We start from the raw sequence: 6,605 nt of genomic DNA, 5'->3' as shown, positions 1-6,605 counted from the left end.
GCTTGGATGTGGACTGCCTGAAGATAATCCCTGTGGAATCAGCTCTTCAAGGCTATGCAGATATTTTTACAGAAATGAAATTCAGATTCCTGTGGTAGTTCATGCCCTGGGGTTAGATGTGCACATCCATAAGTAAGGAAAATCCTCCAAGCACACAAGCCAAGGGCTGCTAGGCTAGGGGCCTTGCCTGGAATTCAAATAGGGCTACTCTCCCATAAAACGTGTGTAGTGGAAGGAACAGCATGTCAAGGTCCCTGGATGCCCGAGCGAGGCACTGCAACCAAGAGCTGCACAGGATTCTCTCTGGCTCACAGAAAGAGATGCTTTGTGTTGAGGATAAGGATACGATTTTGTGAGAGGAGGAGAGCTTGTACAAAGACATGGGACATAAGAATATCCTGCAGGCTTACAAGCAAGCTCAATGTGGGTTTCACACTGCATTCCTTTTTTGAAAAGGGATAACTTCCATCGAAGACATCAAAATGTCACCCATTTACCCAAAAGGTTATGCATTTTGAGAAAAATCTTCCAGTCAGTGTGTCACTTCTTACATGCTCACAGCAACCAAGGCTGGACCAGGCAGAAACCAGGAACCAATGTCTCAATCCAGGTCTCGCATAGGGACCCATCATCTGCTGCCTCTCAGGGTGCATTTGCAGGAAGCTGGATTAGAAGCTGTGGTGGGATCTGATCCCAGATGCTGCAGTGTGGGATGCCAGCATGGCAGGTGGTTCCTTAACCCACTATGCTACAATGTATACCTCTATACCCTTCCTTCTTAAAAAAAAGCCTGGCTCAGGGCAGCTGCTTTGCACTGGCTGGGACAAATCCACCTTTAGCCTCAGTGCTGTGACTGACCTAAAACTCAGCAGGGGCTCCAATAGTAAAGGTGATGCTGGCATCTCTGGTGAGCTCTTGGGACTTGGAGTTGACTTGAAAGAGGATAGTTCCAACATGGACACCAAGAACAGCCTGGCTGCTCTACCGCCTGACACTTCAGTCCCACCAAAACTTTGCTCCTCATCTGATGAGGACAGCTCTCAGAGCTGCAGTGAGGGATCATGCATTAGAAAGTCATGCATGGGAAGCTCCCTGCGCATGTGATAAATGTAGGTTTCCTCCTTCCCACCCAAGCCCTTCTGGGACTAGAGGAATAGAACTTGCATGCATCAAAGCCTTCCCTGTGCCCATGCTGCCATGGCATCCAGTCAGACCTAGACACAGTGAGCTCACATCGGATAACCCACTTCTTCCTGTAGGGGAGAATAGCAAAGCCTTGCATGGCACCTGCTAAGGAGGCCATTGGAGTCCTCTGCTTGCCAGAAAAACAAGCTGAGGTAGATGAATTTAACAATCCAGCTAACAGGTGATCTTACGGACTGGGGAGAAGAACTTCCAGCAGCCTGTTGGCTGATGGGAGGTCCCAGGCCAGGTGGGACTCCATGCTTGAGGCCCTGGCTCCAGCCATTGAGAACACACAGAGAGCTGGACCCGTGCGACCAGAGTACCATTTGGCGCCAGGCTCTGCCTGCTGGTGGCCCAGTGGCAAGCTCTGATCTTGTGGGTATGGAATTGCTGCCTAGGTTCGTCCATGTTGAGCCCACTGTGCTTGTGAGTTGTGAATCAATCCTGAAGGACTCCCAATGACAGAGTAGCTTTTCCTTGAGGGTAAGCAAGGGTACTGAGACCTAGTGGTTTAGAGAGACCGGACGATCTTTATGGGTCAGACTGATATGCGAACCTACTTATGAGTCCTGTGTAGAACTTGTTATCACCGAACAATGCTGACCACCACACACCAGTCCATGCAAAAGCTAAGGCTGGGGGCTTGTCTAACAGGCCCAGATCCTAGTATCTGATAGAATGTTTGATCAGGGGATGGGTCACATTAGGTAGGGTCATGACATTAACCAGCACATGAGAGAACCATTTCTGGGGGTAGATTCTGTGGATGATGTGTGGGCCAAACCCCGTGGAAATACTAGTCATGCTGGGTAGCTCAAGAGTTGGGGTGGTGACGGGCTGAGCTAGGTGTGACCACGGAACCTGCCATCACTCACGGATAAAGGAACCGATAACAGTCTGGGCTGGTCAAGGCAGCAGCACCCAAATGTGCATCCTAAAAAGGGTGTGGGGTGGGCTGGGCTGCAATGTTCACCAGCTCATACAAGGTCAAAATGGAAGGCCAGACTATGCCAGGCACTGGCCTAACACCCACTGACATGTATGAGAACTGGGTCTGGGAGTGGGTCAAGTGGAAGAACTTGAGAAACTCCCCTAGTGGGTTACAACTCTCACTGATAATCACATGGTCCAGACCTGGGGGTCGGACAAGCTGGGCAAAGTAGCTCTAATGGCTGGCTAATGTGTGGAAGGGGGTGGACCAGACAGGGCTGAGCAAACCTTAGCCTACAAGCGAAAATAGAAATCAGGCTGGAGCACAGTTCATGCCGAGTTAGGCTCTTACACCTACTGGGCTGCATGAGCCAGGGATGCTAAGCTACAGCATCTAAGGGAAAGGCTGAGACGGGTGAGAGGCTGTACCAAGCTGGATCAGAGAAACCATTGGCATGTGCGTGATCTATGGCTGGAAACAGGCCCAGTTGGGGAGCTAAGAAGACACCCTTGCTGGGTTGGGGTTCCCACTGGTGAGTGTGGGGATCAGAGTGGGGGCTGCATTCTGGTCTGGATATGGCTGCAGTCTCCCTTGGCACAAGTGTGGACTGGGACTGGACACACCAAGCCAGGCTAGACTCCAGCACCATCTGGTGCTCTGGAGGACCAGGGTAGATGTAGGATGGACTAGGCTAGGTCTCTGCCCCTACTGAGCCATGTGTGAGCCTTGGCTGAGCCTTGGCTGGGCTGAAACATCCAACAGTAAGAACCAGAATGGGTCGAAGACCAGTCAGGAAAGGCTACTGTTCCTGCTAAGACAGGAGGTAGACTAAGTAGGGCTGGCTCATAGACCCCCACATATACGCAAGATCTGGCATTGGGAGAGGTTCTGATGGAGGAGCCTTGGCAACAACTCTGGCAGGACACAGTCCCTACAGGTGAGCAAAAGAACCACGATAGGGAGCAGTCCAGACCAGGCCAGGCAAAGGTACTCACCAGCATATACATGACACAGGTGGCGGGGGCAGACCAAGCTGAACCAGTTCACATCACTCACTGGTGAATCCAAACACCAGAATAGTGTGGGTTGGGCCAGGTTTGGTCACAACACATACCAGTACACATTACAGCTGGAATTGGGTGCCTGCTGGGCTGGGCTAGGCTGTAACCTTCACCAGTGTCAGCTGGAATTGGGGTGGGCCAAGCTGGGCCAGACTACAACACCCACTGGCAAATGCCATGCCAAATTGGGCTACAGCGCCCAACCAGTACATGTGAGAACCACTGAGGGAAGGGATAAAACTGGCAGGGGGAATGTGGAGGGTCCCCCTGCTGGAACACCACTCCCACTGGAGAGCGTGAGTTGGGATGGGAGCAGACCAGACCGGGCAGGGCTACAACACCTGTGGGCCTCATGTGAGCTAGATCAGGGAAGAGCCAGGCTGGGCTAATTGTTTCCACTGGTGCAAGCCTAAATCAGAATGAGTGAGGGTTGCTTGGGCTTTACCACAGTACCAGCTGGCAGAAGCTGGCACTGGGGGTTAACTCTATCAAGTTAAACTGCAGAACTACCTGGAGAGTGCATGATCTGGGAGTGGATCCAGGAGGGAAATAATGGGCACCTCCCTCTTGGATTATCATTTCCACTGAAGAGCATGAAAACAAGGACTGGGGCAGATGTGGCTGGACAGAAGGACACCCAACAGCATGTGCATGGACTGGATAATGGAGCTTGTTGGATTGAACTAGGCTTCAGTGTCCATTGACATGTATGAGAGCTGAATGGAATGTGGGACAGACTGGACTAGTCTGCTGCACATACTGGCAAGCATGGGAACCAGGATGGGGGCAGGCCTGGTGGGGGTTATTGTGGGTCGCTCTGCAATAACTAGGCTACAGCTTCCACAGGTTTATATGAGGGTCGAGTGTGTGTTGGGCAGAACCAGGCTGGACTGCAACACCTATTGGTTCCAATGGAAGACAGAGGTGGAGACAGAACTGACCCAAGCATTGCAACCACCAGCTGATTGGGGCAATGGACTGTGCTGGACCCTGTACTAGCAAGCACACACAAGAATCTGGTCTGGGATCACCTCAGATGAAGTTTTTTTAGGGATCTCCCCAATTGAACTGCCAGACTCAGAACCCCAACCATGAAAAGAAGTGCAGGTTTCATGGTCTGCTCATGGAGTGCAAGTGTCAAAGCTGAGCCTCCTTAGAGGTTTAAACAAAGCAGTGGACAGCATACCCAGGTGCACATGGAGGATATGGCAGTCCATCGGAACCTGCAGAGAACACCTGGTACTACAACAGAGGATGGAGGACAGAACAGATCAATCAAATACCCCAGCCATGTGTTGACAGTGAAAATCTGAGCAAACGGAGACTCTAGGCTGGATTATGTTAACGTGGGGATTCTGCAGTGATTTCATTGTGATTCTGGTGATTCATTGTGCTTGGAATGGCAAGATTGGCAGTAATTCAGAACTGTTGAATTATCAAAACCACTTGAGTAGGACCCTTGGAGCATGCCCCCATCAGGGACCTGGGATGGGTGGGAGATTGGTGGGGCTTCTTCATTTGTCTCCTCCTTTATCCCAGATACAGAAAACAGAAAAGCAATAATGTGGAAACAATGGTCTTACCCACTTTCCTGTGGCTCTTGACCCTTTATGCCCTAATCAACTATGTAAAGATTGTTAAAAGAAAGCAATTTCCAAAACAAAATACTTCAAAAAAATCCTGCTAACAATTGAGCCCCATGCTCAGCCTCTCAACTTCCTTTAGAAATCCTTAGACAAGCCTAATTCTGCACTCCAGTGGTCAGAACAATTCCAGGATCAAATTTCTTGAGCATCTCAGAAGGTCTTCCTAAGCATGGTCACACAAGAAGGCATGGGACAATTTGACTGCATGATATGTTCTATAACCATCCATATGAATTTTCCCCAATTTGAATTTCAGAATTAATATTTAAACCCAGCCCATATTACAGAGTCGGAGGGAGCCATTGCCTTCCTCATGTTGCTCTGTGGCTTGTGGCGTCTCTGCATGCTAATGTTCTGGTCTACACTGGAGTGTAGTCCTGTGAGTGCTGCATGCATGCTGAAGCTCAGCATTGGAGGCAGGACAAATGCTGGGGCTGCTCTGGGATTAAACAGTGTGAGTGTGCTTGTGAGTGTGTGTGACAGAGTGTGAAAGTGTGTGTGAGTCTGGTGAGCAAAAGAACCAGGACTGAAAGGCAGGCCTGGCTGGACAGGTGGTCATTCCCACTGGCATGAGTGAGGCCTGGAGGGTGGAATCGGTTGGGTTGTGTTAGGCTTCAATATTCACTGATGTGTGTGAGAGCTGAACGGGATGTGGGACAGATGGGACCAGTCCAAGGCACAGGTTGGCAGGCACAGAAACCTGAGCTGGAGGCTGGCTTAGGCAGGGGTTACTGGGGTTCTCTCTGACTGGGCCACAGCTCCCATTGGTGTACATGGTGTATGTGATGTGCTAGGTTGGGCAGAGTAGTAACACCCATTGGTTTGTGTAAGAGATGGGGCTGGAGACAGATCTGATCTAGCAATTGTAATTATCAGTGTGTGTAGGCTGATGTGGGTGACAGAATGAGCTGGACAGAATGAGCTGGTGGGAGCACATGGGAGTCAGGTCTGGAATCACCTCAGATGAGATTTCTTTGAGGGTCCCCCAAACTAAACCACTGGACTCAGAATTTCAACCACAGGGAGAGTGGCAGGACCTGAAATCTGACAGAGGAGTGCATGTGTCTAAATCTTCAGTTACTGAAGATGGTGCAGTGGACAGCATACCCAGAAGCACATGGAGGATTAGGCAGTCCATTGGAGCCTGTGGAGAATATCTGGTACCATAGCAGAGGAAGGAGGGCAGAAAAAATTTGTCAACCACTCCAGAGAAGCATGACAGCAAATTTCTGGGCAAATGGAGACTCTAAGGTGGACTGTGTCAGCCAATGGAGCTTGGAAGGATTTCCTCATCCTTGGATCTGCAAGATCAACAGCATGTCAAAACTACTGAAATCACTTGAACAGAACCCTCAGAACATGCTCCACATGGGGGACCCTGGGATGACATCCCCATCCCTGGGTACTGCAGCAGTTGAGAGGCTGGGTGTGGCTTCTCTCCTTCTCTCTCCTCTCCCTCAGATATAGAAGAAGATAAGGAAAGTGTGGAAATAGTGGTCTCACCTGCTTTCCCCTAGTCCTTGACCCTTCCCCCCATCAACTATGTAAACTTTATCAAGAATAAAATTGAAAAAAGAAAGTGTGTGTGAGTGTATACATATGAGAGGATGTGTGTATATGAGGGTATATGTGAGTATGTATGTGTGAAAGTATGTGTGTGTGTGTGTGAGTGTTAGTGTGTGTGTGTTAATGTTAGAGAGAGAGTGTGTGTGTGTATGTGTGTGAGTGTTAGTGTGTGTGTGTCTATGTTTTAATGTTAGAGAGAGAGAGAGTGTGTGTGTG

The sequence above is a fragment of the Ochotona curzoniae genome, unplaced genomic scaffold, assembly GCF_017591425.1.
Source record: "Ochotona curzoniae isolate NIBS_2020 unplaced genomic scaffold, NIBS_Ocur_1.0 patch142, whole genome shotgun sequence".
Classification (NCBI taxonomy): Eukaryota; Metazoa; Chordata; class Mammalia; order Lagomorpha; family Ochotonidae; genus Ochotona; species Ochotona curzoniae.
The sequence above is the reverse complement of the archived record's forward strand: the minus strand, read 5'-3'. Positions refer to the sequence as shown.